A 14,866-nucleotide genomic window follows, 5' to 3' on the forward strand; every position below is an offset into this window, starting at 1 on the left:
AATCTTGAAACAAAGCCATGCTGGGAAAGGCAATCTACCTCAGACCCTAAGACTCCCTATACATTCTTGCTAGCTATGTCAACAATGGAGGGCCCTGACCACTCTTTGCTCAGGCCATTTATCAGTGAACAACCTTGAAGGAAGAGGTCTATGACAAAGCTCAGGCCTTGTGTAAGAGGCGAATTCCCCAAGCTCCGTTGCTGCACAAATTCACAGCATGTGCAACATTCACCTGAGACCTTTCACTTTGCTATTGTGGGATAAGCATCCAGAGGTACTAATGCAAATGCTCGTGCTGCTTGCTCTCGTGTGAGCAATCCAGTCCTTCGTGTCCCAGGAGTCTCATGTCTTCAGCCATTATCCATGAAACGTAACTGGCTAACTTGCAGCTTCTAAATGGGGTAAAATTTCAGACCCTCCCAAAACCTCACAGGATCATGTAGGAAAAGCAAAAGTGAATACAGATACAAGAATCCTAAATAGAAAATCAAACTCAGTATATAATATAATCAGGTAAGGCGATCCTAGGAATGGAAGCATGGTTTATCAGAAAACCTATTACTGTAATATACTATGTTAGCCGATTAAAGAGAAAAAAAAACTTAAGATCATAACTGAATCAAAAATTGAATAATTCCGGGGGTGCCTGGGTAGCGCAGTTGTTAACCTGCTGCCTTCGGCTCAGGGCGTGATCCCAGCGTTCCCGGATCGAGTCCCACATCGGGCTCCTCCAGTGCGAGCCTGCTTCTTCCTCTCCCACTCTCCTGCTGTGTTCCCTCTCTCACTGGCTGTCTCTCTGTCAAAATAAATAAATAAAATCTAAAAAAAAAAAATTGAATAATTTGGGATTAAGGAAAACATTTTAGCATATTAAAAGTATAAGAAATTTTTTAGAGTTCAGGAAGTCCTTTAAAAACTTATCTCCTTTGTGGTATCCCCACCCTATGAAGTCAAGGGCTTAAGAATGAGCAGAGGAGGGGAGGGGAAATGTGCAGAGAGGGAGGAACTAACATAGTCCAGAAAAAGAGAAACTACAATTCCAAAAACAGTAGAGTTTGAACTTCCCACTTAAGTGTAATGAAAATCAAAGGAGGTAGCAAATTACTATTTCTTAGCCATCATCATAAGCACTGTGTTATTGATAACTAGAAAGATTTTTTCCTTGTAAAAAAAATTGTGGTAAAATATACATAACATAAAATGTACTATTTTAACCATTTTTAAAGGTACAGTTCAGTGGCGTTCCATACCTTCACATGTTGTGCAGCCATCGCCACCATCTGTCTTTCATCATCCCATACTGAATGTCTGTACTTTTTAAACAGTAATTCTCCATCCTCCCTCCAGCCCCTGGTAACCACTGTCCAATTTTTTGTCTCTATGTATCTGACTATTCTATACCATGTAAGTGAAATCATAAGATCTGTCCTTTTGAGTCTAGCTTATTTCACTTAGTATGTCTTCAAGTTTCATCCATGCTGTAGCATGTGCCAGAATTTCCTTCCTTTTTAAGGCTATACTTCATTGCATGTATATACCACATTTCGTTAATCCATTTATCCATCAATGGACATTTGAGTTGTTTCCACCTTTTGGCTGTTGCAAATATGTTGCTAGGAACAGGGGTACAAATAATCTTGTTTTCCTAACTTTCATTTCTTTGGGAGTATACACCCAGAAGTGGAATTGCTAGATGGTGTGGGAATTCGAGGTTTAATTTTCGAGGAACTGCCGTACCACTTCCCACAGTGATGCACTATTTCACTATTCCAACTATCAAGGTACAAGAGTTCCAATTTCTCCACATCGTCACCAACGTTTGTCTTCTATTCTGTTTGTTTCTTAGTTGTTGCTAATAGCCATCCTAATGGGTGTGAAGTGGTGTCTCGTAGTTTTGACTTGCATTTCTCTAATGACTAATCATGAGCATCTTGTGGCTTTTTGGCCATTTGTTAATCTTCTTTGGAGAATTGTCTGTTCAAGCTCTTTGCCCCTGTTTTAATCAGGTTGTTTGGTTTTTGTTCTTATTGAGTTGTAGGAATTTTTCACATATTATGGATATTAACTCCTTATCAGAAATGTAATTTACAAATACTGTCCCCCATTCTGTGGGTTTTTTACTCGTAATATTGTCCTACAATGTCCTACAAAAATTTTCAATTTAAAGTTCAGTTTGTCAATTTTTTCTTTTGTTGTCTGTACCTTTGGTGGCGTATCTAGGAAATCATTGCCAAATCCAGTGTCACAAGGCTTTTCCTCTGTGCTTTTTTTTAAGAGTTTTATAGTTTTAGCTCTCATTTCTTTGATCGAGTTAATTTTTGTATATGGCGTTAGGTAAGGGTACAACTTCATTCTTTTGGATGTAGATATCCAGTTTTTCTAGCATCATTGTTGAAAAGAGTGTCCTTTCCCCACTGAGCAATCTTGAGCCTTGTTGAAAATCATTTGACCATATATGCAAGGGTTTGTGTCCGGGCTCTATTCTATTCCGTTGGTCTGCCCATCTGTCTTTATGCGGTACCACACTGTTTGCCTACTGTAACTTTCTGGCTGTATTTATTTGAATCTATTACTGAAGTTTCTATTCTGTCTTGATTACTGAATTTTTTAAAGTTTATATATTTACGTAATCTCTACACCCAACGTGGGCCTTGAACTCACAAAATCAAGAGTCTTATCCTCCTCTGACTGAACCAGACAAGCACCCCCGAATTTTTATAAGTTTGAAATCAGCAAGTCTTGAAATCGTGAGATCTCCAATTTTGCTTACTTTTTTCAAAAATATTTAGGATGAAAAAGAATGTTTAGGATATTCTAGTCCTTGTTTTCCCATAAAGATTTGAGAATCACTTTTTCAATATCCAAAAATATTGTGCTTGGATTTTGATTAGGATCAGGTTAAAACTATAGATAAAGTTGGGAAGAGTTGACAGCTTAATAATATTGAATCTTCTAATCAGTGAACAGCAGTATTTATTTATCCACTTATTTAAGTCCTTAAAATTTTCTTTCATCAGTGCATAGCATTTAGCTTGCATAATCCTCCACACATTTTGTTAGATTTATACCTAAGTATTTCACATTTTTGGTGCCATTATAAATCATTCTGGTTTTTTATTTTAATTTCCAATTTATTTCCTAATATACAGAAATAAAATCGATTTCTGGGTGTTAACCTTATATCCTGCAACCTTGCTAAACTCATTTATTCTAAGAAATTTTTTTTTAGGATTTTTTTATTTTTCAGTGGGTCTCAAACTCACAGCCCCAAGATCAAGAGTTGCATGCTCCACCAACCAAGCCAGCCAGGCTCCCCTGTTCTAAGACATCTTTGTAAAGAGTGTGGGATTTTCTATATAATACCATCTATGAGAAGAGGTCACTTTATTCCTTTCTAATCTGTATGCCTAATATTTCTTTTCCTTTTATTATTACACTGGCTAGGACTTCCTGTGTGGTGTTGAATAGGAATGGTGGAAACGGACATTTTTGCTCTGTTCAGATCTTAGTGGGAAGGCATTCTGTGTTTACCATTAGATATAGTGTTAGTTGTAATTTTTTATACATTCCCTTTATCAGATTGAGGAAATCCCTTCTAGTTTGCTAAGAATTTTTATGAATTAATGTTGAATTTTGTCAAATGCTTTTTTGATATCAATTGATATGATCATGTGGTTTTAATAAGGTAGATTACATTAATTAATTTTAAATGGTGAACCAGCCTTGCATCCTTAAAATAAATCCCATGTACATGATATGTTATTTGTGTATTGCTAGATTCAATATGCAAATATTTTATTGAGTATTTTTGTTTCTATATTTGTTCATGATAGATATTGGTCTTTAGTTTTCTTGCACTGTCCTTGTCTGATGTTAGTGTCAGAATAATGCTGGCTGCACAAAATGAGTAGGAAAGTTTTCTCCTCTATTATTTTCTGGAAGTGGTTGTGTAGAAATGGTATTGGTATTTATTCCTTAAATATTTGTTAGAATTCACTGCTTAAATAATCTGAGCCTGGAATTTTTAATCTCTGTATTCAATTTCTTTAATAGATATAAGAATATTCAGATTATATATTTCATCTTGATTGAGTTTTGGTATTTTGTGTCTTTCAAGGAATTAGTCCATTTCATCTAACTCACAAAATTTATAGGCATAGAGCTGTCCATAGTATTTGCTTATCCTACTAATAACAGCAGTAGGTTATGTAATGATACCATTTCTGTTATTGGTAATGTGTCTTTTTTCTCTTTTCTTCTTGATCAGTCTAACTAAAGGTTTATCAGTCAGTGATTTTCACAAAGAATACACTTTTTGGATTCATTGATGTCTCTGTTATCTTTTCAATTGCATTGATTTCTGTACTTATTTTTATAAGTTTTGGGTTTATTTTGTTCTTTGTTTCCTTATTTAAGTAGAAGCTTAGATTATTGATTTGAAATCTTCTCGTCTTCATTTAATCTTGTAAATTGCCCTCTAAATACTGCTCTAGCTGCATCCTACAAATTTTAATATGTTGCATTATCATTTTCAGTTCAAAATAAAAGGATAAAACTATATTCACAAAAATTTGTAACTTAGAGCATATGAACCAATTCCTCAAAAACCACAAATTACCAAAATCATCCAAGATGACTAATCAACCTATATAATACCATGACTATTAAAGAAATTGAATTTGAAGTTAAAACCTCCTGAAAACAAATTTTCCAGGCTGACATCATTTCATTGGTGAATTCTCCCAAATATTTAAAGAGTACAAACAGTAAATGATTTTTCTTAGAAAATAGAAGGGAGCACTTCCCAACTTATTTTATAAGGCCAACATTATTCTGTTATCAAAACCAGACAAGAATAGTACAAGTAAACTACAAAAAAAACAAAAACAAAAAACCACATGATTATATCAATTGATACAGAAAAGGTATTTGGCAAAGGTTAAACGAGTCATGATTAAGAAAAAAACAATAAAGCAAATTATATTTTTCCTTATCAATAAAGGAAAAATGCTTCTCCCCTAAAATTGGGTATTAGGCAAGGGTGTCCAGTCTCACCACCAATTTTCAACATCGTACTGGGAATCCTAGTCAGTACAATAAGGCAAGACAAAATAATTAAAATGTATATGGATTGAAAAACAGATTAAATTGTTCCTAATCACAGGTGACATGATCCCAAGGAATCTACAAAAATACTTCCTAGAACTAATAAGTAATTTCAGCAAGGTTGCAGTACACAATGTCTATAACAAAAGTCAATCCTATCTCTATTTTTGGCAATGAAGAATTAGAAACTGAAATTTAAAAATAAAATTCAATTTAAAATAGCTCCTCTCAAAATGCAACTCTTAGTTATAAATCTAACAAAACATGCTGAACACTACAAAATGCTGATAAAAAAGAAAGACAGCATGTTCATTGATTGGAAAGCTCAACATAGAAATAAGTCCATTTCAGTCAAAATTCCAATGGGATATTTCAGGTAGACAAGCTGATTCTAAAACTTATATAGAAATGCAAAGGAACTAGAATAACCAAAGAATTTTGAGAAAGAGTAAAGTTGATTGAATTATACCATCTAACTTTACAACTTACTATAAACCTACTATAATCAAGACTCTGGAATTGGCCAAGGGATAAACAAACATATAAATTAATGGAATAAAAAGAAGAGTCCAGAAATAGACCCACACAAAGATGGCCACTTGTTTTTTAGAAAGGTGGAAAGAAAGACAATTCAATGATAAATTCAGTAGTCTTTCCAACAAATGATTAAGGAACAATTAACATTTGGGGCAAAAAAATAAACATCTACCTAAACCTCACAACTTTTACAAAAATTTACCCCAAATGGGTCATAGATAGAAATCCATGAAACTTTTAGAAGAAAATATAGAAGAAAATCTTCATGTCCTGAGGTTAAGCAGTGTTCTTAGACATGACACCAAAGCACAATCTATAAAAGAATAAAGTGACAATTTGAACTTCCTCAAAATTGAAAAATTTTGTTTATAAGAATGCAAAAGAGAAACTTACAGACTGGAAGAAAAGTATTTGCAAGTCACATATTCAAAAAAATTCTTGTATCTAGAATATGTAAAGAACTCTAATAACACTAAGAAAAATTTGCTTTGAAGGTGAGTAAAAGACTTAACAGATATTTCACCAAAGAGGATGTATGGTGGCAAATAAGGACATGAAAAGATGTTCAACATCATTAATCATTAGGAAAATACAAATTAAAACCTTGATAAGTAAAAACCAGTAAAAGAGAAAATTAACAATAGATAAAATCAATAAAATCAAAAGAGGTTTCTTTGTAAAGATCAATAGAATTGATAAGCTCCCTAGCCATACTGATCAAGCAAAAAAAGGGATGACATAAATTTCCAATGTTATAAATGAAAGAGGGGATAGCTCCTATGGATGTCAAAAAGTTATAATGTTATGAGCAAAATTATGGCAATAAATTAGATAATCTACATGAAATAAGGAAATAGTATAGAACAGTGGTTCTCCAATAGTGATGTGTCACATATGTTGCTATTAAGAGGCTTTGCACAAGTGACATGTTTCCAATGATGGTTAAAATAATCTGTAACTTTTCAAAAATAAATTGGGGTGGATTCACAGTCGATCCTATATAACATTAGGAAATTACATTTAGTAATTTATGTACATCCAGCACTGGGAAGGATGGGAAGCTGTAATCTATCTTACTCATGTCTCTGGTACTACTTGGGAGAGTGTCCCACACGTAGACATCCTTCTATCATGGGTGGTAGCAATATTTGAATATCTCCCAACTATGGAAGTATCATACACAAATTAGTAGATCATGTCAGGGCTAGAAATGTTGTTGGTTGTTTTGGGGGAAGGTCTTACTGAGTTTTGAAAGGAATAGCATATTTCTAATGGCAAAGCTTAAGAAACGCCAGGTTCTTAGATCTAGAAAAACTAGAAATAAAACCATTATGCTGTATACTAAATCGAAAGAAAGAAAATTGACTAAAAAACAAGTACTATGAGAGAAAGAAAAATTAGTTCTTATCAAAATATTCCCTTTGAAGATCCAGGGCACACAACTTTTTAAGACGATTTAAAAACAAACCATGATGAGAGGGGCGCCTGGCTGGCTCAGTCAGTGGGCGTCTGACTTCGGCTCAGGTCATGATCCCAGTCGGGCTCTGCACTCAGCGGGGAGTCCGCTTCTCCCTTTCCCTCTCCCTCTGGCCACCCCCCACCCCTCACCCCCACTCATGCTCTTTCTCTCTCTCTCAAACAAATAAAATCTTAAAAAAAAAAAAACAACCATGATGAGATAGCACTACTCACCTACTAAAATGGCTAAAATAAAAAATACTGGTGGAGCACCTGGCTGGCTCAGTCAATAGAGCACATGACTCCTGATCACAGGGCTGTGAGTTTGAGCCCCCCATGTGGCATAGAGTTTACTTAAAATTTTAAAAACATTTTTAAAAAATACTGGCTCTCAAATAAATAAAATCTTTTTAAAAAATACTGGCAATATCAATTACTGGCAAAGATACAGAACAACTGGAACTTTCATACACTGCTGGTGGGTAATACAAACTGGTACGGCCACCATGGGAAACCCTTTAGCAATTGCTTTGAAAGTAAACATGCACCTACGTTATGACCCAGCAATCCCTCTCTTGTGTATCTTTCCTAGAGTAATTGAAACTTCCATTTACACAAAATGCTGTAGAGCAGCTCTGCTCATAACTGCAAGACACTGAAAACCACCCTAACGTCCCTCAAGAGTTGAATGAATAAACAATCGTGGTGTATTGTTCAATGCAACACTACTCAGTATTAAAAAGAATGAACCATTGATAGAGGCAACCACTTCCATAACTATGAAAGGCATTATGCTATGCAGAAAAAGAAAGATAGAGAAGGTTACATATTGGATCTTACCATTTACATGACATTCTAGAAAAGATAGTAAGATAAGGAGAACAGATCAGTAGTTTCCCGAAGTTAGTGTTGGGGGAGGAAGATGTGACTCTGAGGTGGTAGCACAAAGAGTTTTTTGAAGTAACAGAACCCATCTATAGCCTGATTTTTGTGGTAGTTACACAAATCTATATGTGTATTAGAATTCATAGAATTCCAAGAAGTTTAGAAGTTTCCTGTATGTTAAACATTTTTTGGTAAAGATTTTATTTTTAAGTAATCTCTACACCCAACATGTAGGCTGTAGGCTCAAGCCTACAACTCTGAGATCAAGAGTTGCATGCTCCAGCAACTGAGCCACGCAGGTGCCCCCCCATTTTTTTTCCCCCAAAACGAGGAGGAGGCAGATCTTTCTCTCTTGATTTAGTTATACAATTTAAAATATCAAGTTATTTATTTACACAAAGGTGCAGATGTATGCTTAAAGATTTTGGAAGTACATACAGTAAAATGGGAGTTTTAGTATTTTTTATAAATTTCTCTATTTGGATTTCATTTTCTTTACCATGTCTTTTTTTAAATTGTGACAAAATATACATAACATAAATTGTACCACTTCAACCATTTTTATGGGGATGGTTCAGTGGCATTAAGTACATTCCCACTGTTGTGCAGTCATCACCACCATCCGCCTCCAGAACTTTTTCATCGTCCCAAACTGAATGTCTGTACTCACTAAACAGTAATTCCCCAGTCCCCCTCCCCCCAACCCCTGGTAACCACTATCCTACTTTCTGTCTCTATGTGGTTAACTATTCCAGATATACCATGTAAAGGGAAATCATGCAGTATGTGTCCTTTTGAGTTTGGCTTATTTCACTTAGTATAATGTCTTTAAGGTTCATCTGTGTTGCAGAGTATGTCAGAATTCCCTTCCTTTTTAAGGCTGAATACTGTTCCCCTGTGTGTGTATACCACATTCTAACGATCCATTCATTTATTGATATAGAAGGGTTGCTTTCACATTTTGACACTGTGAATAATGCTGCTATGAATGTGGATATACAAATACCTGTCTGGGTCTCTGCTTCACTTCTTTTCATATATACCCAGAAGTGGAATTTTTGAATCACATCTTTGGATGTTCAATGTTTTGGAGAGCTGCTGTACCTTTTTCTGCAACAACTGCACCACTTTAAATTCCCACTGCCATGGGTTTTCTTTAAAGCCAAGGATAAAGATATTTGCACTTGGGCAGAATTATGTAAGTAAATAAATTATTTCTTAAGTCTGGTTTAAATGTAAAATTCTATCATAGAATTTTCTATTACAACTAATTTAATGGTAAGATTAGTGAACTGATTTATAAAATTAAGCATCATTTGTAAACTTGTCTCTGGGAGAAAATACCTTCACAGATTCCCTATGTTGGCTTAAGAAGTTGTTTTATATTTGAGGACACCAATACTGGGAATATCTAGAATGTATTTAAATCGGTACAGTAAGCCCCGTTTAATGGAACCAGTCTGCCACCTTGTGGAATTTTAATGCAACTTAAATTTTACAAATTGAGAAGACAACTGTAATTTAGAAATGATGCTACCTGTGTTCAACTATTGGGTTTTTTCCCTGTGTCAACTTAAAGAACCAGTTTTATTTAACATATCTGTGCAAGATCTATGTGAAAATAATTTAAAATGCTCCTAATGGACACAAATATTTGAATAAGCCTAAAGTATTTCTTGTTCTTGGCTAAGGAGAAAGGCACACACACATGATATGAATTGTGGGGTCACAGGAAAAGAGTCAAATCACTTTTTATCATATAAAAAATTATATACTGCAAAATTTCTCACTCATGAGAAAAAATTCAACTCAAAAATATAATTGTCTACAACATGATGAACCATAATGAAAACATTATGCAAAGTGAAATAGCCAGACTCAAAAGGGCACGTTTCCTTTTTTCCCTGTATGGTGTTACCATAAAAAATAAGCTCTCTACTTCCACTTCATCGTAGCTGAAAACACTTGACAAATGGGAAAGGGTTATGAAGTAAAAATGACAGCATTTATTAAGGTCTGGTATAGGCTTATGCATAATTCTCTCGATCCTTACAACAACTCTGCAATATAGACCTGATTGGTTCAAGTCGCAGATGAAGAAAATGAAGTTCGGTTAAATTCATTGGTTTGACGAAAGTCTCAGTGCTACTTGATGCCACAGAAGAGGCTTAAACTCCTATTAGTCTCTAAAGCTGAAAAATTTGGGAGTTCAAGATGGGCATCCCTGTCTTAAAAGAGATTTCCCAATCTGATATCCAGTGTCTTTTCTTCTCCATCTCCTTTGAAACAAGTGATTCCATTATTAGAGATGAGGCACATATCCTGAGCTCCGTGAAGTCAGCTGGTTATGAATTTTTTTTTCTTCTTCAGTTCAGTGGAAGTACGTGGTGCAGGATGGGGAAGCATGAAGTAGCAAGGTAACTGTCTGCAAACAGGCTGAGCTTGCTGGGCTGCACCATAAAACGCCAGGCTTTGAGCAAAGGAGAACCAGCCTAGTATCTTAGGACTTGTCTAGAACATACTGTCCTGGGGCCTCTGGTTTGCTGTTCCCTCTGCTGGGAACACTCTGAAAAAGCTGCCTGGCCCTGGCTAAGCAATTTAAAAATTCTAACATTAATTAATTAATTAACATTAATTAAAACAAATAAAAATTCTAACACACACTACTACCACCATCCCCCAACCAATGACTTTTGCTCATGGCCCTTACCCTAGCATGCCACGTATTTACACTTACATACAGGGTTCATTCTTTACCTCCATGTAAGCTCTACAGGGGCAGAATTTTTTGTTTGTTTTCATTCATTGCTGTATTCCCTACGCCTGGCTCCTATTGGGTGTTCCATCTGTCAATGTCCTCCAGTCAAAGATCTTGACGAACACACCAGTAGTTGAACAACATAGGTTTTTGGCTGTTGCAATGAGGGAGAATGTACACTAGGGGGAACCATGAAGTGACTCAGTTAAGGGATGTTAGGAAGGACTAAAGCATTCAGATTTTTATTAGGTGACTTTGAGGGGGGTTTCCAGGAAGTGAGGCTTTTCTCTTGTTCAAGTATGTGTATTTTTGAATGATTTAGTGAAAGAAAATAAAGGTGGCCTTCATATACCTGAAGGGCTGCCATATAAGATTGATTTTACAAGATTTCAGAGGGCAGAGTTGGGACAATGCATAAAGTAACAGAGTGAACAAGCTTCCACTCACCGTAAGAATTTTAACAGAATGAGCCCCTCTGCAGGAAAATGAATCCCAATAACTTGACTTCCAACAGAGGCTGGAGGAATAATGGACTAGGATATTGTAGAAGTAACTAAGGCACTGAATGGAAGGCTGGACCTAATGGCCTTAGATTTCTATGAAGTTTTGTGAAGATCTGCCAAAGCTCACGTGGCCTCCCAGCTTTCTTTCTATGAAATTCCCGGGAAGAATCCAACAGTGGCAGGGCGCCTGGGTGACACAGTCGGTTAAGCTTCTGACTCTTGGTTTCAGCTTGGGTCATGATCTCAGGGTGGTGAGATCGAGCCCTGGTGCTGGGCTCTGCGCTCAGTACACAGTCTGTTGAGATTCTCTCTTTCCCTCTCCTTCTACCTCCCCCTCCACTCTTTCTCTCTCTCTCTCAAATAAATAAATAAATCTAAAAAAAAAAAAAAGAATCAGACACTGGCTACCTTAAGATGAAGAAGAAGCTCTCCGTGTTCTTTAGGATTTCATAGTCTAGAAGTGAAGACATCCATGAAAAGAAGCATAGGCAATGTAGTTCTTAAGGGCAGTTCTGAAGATGTTGTTCTCACTGGGGGCAATGTTGCCTCCATGGGACTTTTGGCAATGTGTGGAAACATTTTTGGTTGTCACAAAGGGGAGGAGGGTGCTACTTGCATCTAGAAGTGGAGGCTAAGCATCCTATAATGTACAGGACAGCCCCCATATCAAAGGATTATCCGTCTCAAAATATCAATAGTGCCAGTGTTGAGAAACCCTGCTGTAGAGGGAGGGGCAAAGAGTTGTGAGTCCACAGGGGGCAATGCGTCTTGCTAGCTCTAGGGGACGTGGGGAAAGGCTTTACAGAGGAGATGGTGTCTGAGCTGGGTTTTGAGGGAAGAATAGGAATTCCTTGGTAGAGAAATAAGTTCTTTTAGAGGAATAGTCTAAAATATTTATTGATGAAATGATCTAATGTCTGGAATTTTCCGCAAAATAATTCAATGTGTGTGTGGTGGAGGAAGGGTATGAGAAAGGGTAGAAGTTCAGCCAGGAGTTGATAATTGTTGAAACTCTCGATGGGTACATGGAGGTCCATTATATTTTTTCTCTTAATTTTTGTATGTTCCTGAAATTTTGTATAATAAAAATTCAAATCAAGTTTTTTTTCTTTTCTTATGGTAAAATATGCATTATATAAAATTTACCATTTAAAAATATTTTATTTAGAGAGAGAGAGAGTGCATGTACAAGTGGGGGGAGGGACAGAGGGAGAGAGAGAATCTCAAGCAGACTCTGCACTGAGCACAGAGCCCAACTCAGGGGTGGTGGGCTCGATCTCATGACCCTGGGATCATGACCTGAGCCAAAATCAAGAGTCAGATACTTAACTGACTGAGCCACCCAGGCACCCCATAAAATTGACCATTTTAACCATTTTTTAGGGTATATTAGTGGCATCAGGTATATTTACAATGTTGTACAACTATCACCACCATTTCCTGAACTTTTTAATCACCCCAAACAGAAATTCCGTACCCATTAGACAATAACTCCCCATTCCTTCCTCCCTCTGCCCAGCCCCTGGTAACTTCTACTCTAGTTTTTGTGTCTATGGATTCGCCTACTCGAGGTACTTGCCATAAGTGGAATCAGACAGTATTTGTCCTTTTGTGTCTGGCTTATTTCACTCAGCATAGTGTTTCCAAAGTTCACCTGAGTTGTAACATGTATCAGGATTTAATTTCTTTTTATTGTTGAACAATATCCCATTGCATGTATACACTGCTTTTTGTTTGTACATTCACCTGTTGATTCAGTTTTTAAAAGGACGTTCTTTATTGGGGAAAGGGCAGGCAGTTGCAGGAAGGATATTATTTGCGTGTTTAAGTGGATAGAAGGCAGTGGAAAATGGAATTGAATAGGATTCAGGAAATAAGTAGAGAAGTTTGGCACTGCTAGAGGCTCAAGAACATAGGGAAGCTATGCAAATGGGGCTGCTGGGAAGAGTGGAACTCAATTCATGAGAACTTTGTATGCCATACTAAGGATACGATCTTTTTCTTACAGGCAAGGGGAGCCAGTGGAGGTCCTTCTCTGGCCCTAATCAAATATATTTATTCTTTTTCTCGATCCATGCTTGCGGTAAAAAACTCAACCCATACTGCAATATATACATTGTAAAGAAGAAATTACCTGTTTTCTTACCCATACAGCTAACCACTAATTGATGTATATCCTTTATGAGACCTAACCAGCTGAAAGACCACAAGAACTACCTAAAGTTGAAGTTAGGGGTTTTTTGGTAACTTTTTCTTTTTCTTTCTTTACTTTTTTTTTTTAAGTAATCTGTACACACAACATGGGGCTCACGCTCATGACCCCGAGATCAAGAGTGGTGTGCTCTCCCGACTAAGCCAGCCAGACACCCCCTAAAGAGGTTTATTCAATTTGCTGCAGCAAGGAAGAACACATATCCGAGAAACCGGGGGCGTGTCTTTAGGAAAGAATTGGGAAGGGCTTATCAGAAGGTTTGAGCTTGTGTTGGCTGATTCTGCGGCAGTTTTCCGGAAAGCAGCGGTCTGTTCTGGATTGGGTGCTGTCAGGAAGCAGGGCCAGTTTGGTGAGTGGGTAGATCTTCGATAATTTTTATCTATAAGGCCAAAGGATTAAGGTGGGGTTAGAGCTATTATTGGTAGAGCACCTGTAATCATTTGTGTTTGTTTTAAGAGGAAGATGTTAGCAATTTCTGTGGTTTCAAAGTGGCCTCCGTTCTGCTTGGTTCCGCTAAAGTCACAGAATGGCCTTATCTCATTATTGTTTATATCCTGTGAGGGTGGTTGATGTTTGGTTAGGAACACGACAGTCTAGCTCTCCACTTGCAGGGTTATCTTTTTCCTTTCTCACTTCCCCATTTTAGCAGGGAGCAGATGAAGTCAGCCTGCAGGATATATTATCCTCTGAAGTTCAGATCCACTGTGAAGATTCCATTGATTGGAAGGTTGTTTAGAAAACATCATCTGTTACTGAACTGAAGTCACGTTCCTTTTGTTGGAAGATGAGCTGTTGAATCATCTGATGCGACAATGGCTGTATGGCAGTTTTTACACGTATGGGAAAATCAGCCAAAGTACCTGATCTCCTAATTTATGTGTTCTCTGGAATAGTTGAGTAATACTAGAGATTTCAGAGAAGTCTGTTGGGTTTTACGTATACTGAACCCTGAACAAGGCAGGGTTTAAGTGTGCCAAACTCCCTGCACAGTCAAAAATCCATGGATAACTTTTGACTCCCCCAAAACTATTAGCTTCCTGTTGACTGAGCTTTACCAACAACATAAACAGTTGATTGACATATATTTTATATGTTATATGTATTGTATACTGTATTCTTACAATAAAGTAAGCTAGAGGAAAGAAAATGTTATTAAGAAAATCAGTAGGAGGTGCCTGGGTGGCTAAGTCCTTGAGCATCTGCCTTTGGCTCAGGTCATGATCCCGGGGTCCTGGGATAGAGCCTCATGTCAGGGGCTCCATCCCGGGGTCCTGGGATAGAGCCCCACATCGGGGGCTCCCTGCTCAATGAGAAGCCTGTTTCTCCCTCTCCCACTTGCCCTGGTTGTGTTCCCTCTCTCGTTGTCTCTGTCAAATAAATAAAATCTTTAAAAAAAGAAAAGAAAAG

The sequence above is a fragment of the Ursus arctos genome, unplaced genomic scaffold (assembly GCF_023065955.2).
Source record: "Ursus arctos isolate Adak ecotype North America unplaced genomic scaffold, UrsArc2.0 scaffold_17, whole genome shotgun sequence".
Classification (NCBI taxonomy): domain Eukaryota; kingdom Metazoa; phylum Chordata; class Mammalia; order Carnivora; family Ursidae; genus Ursus; species Ursus arctos.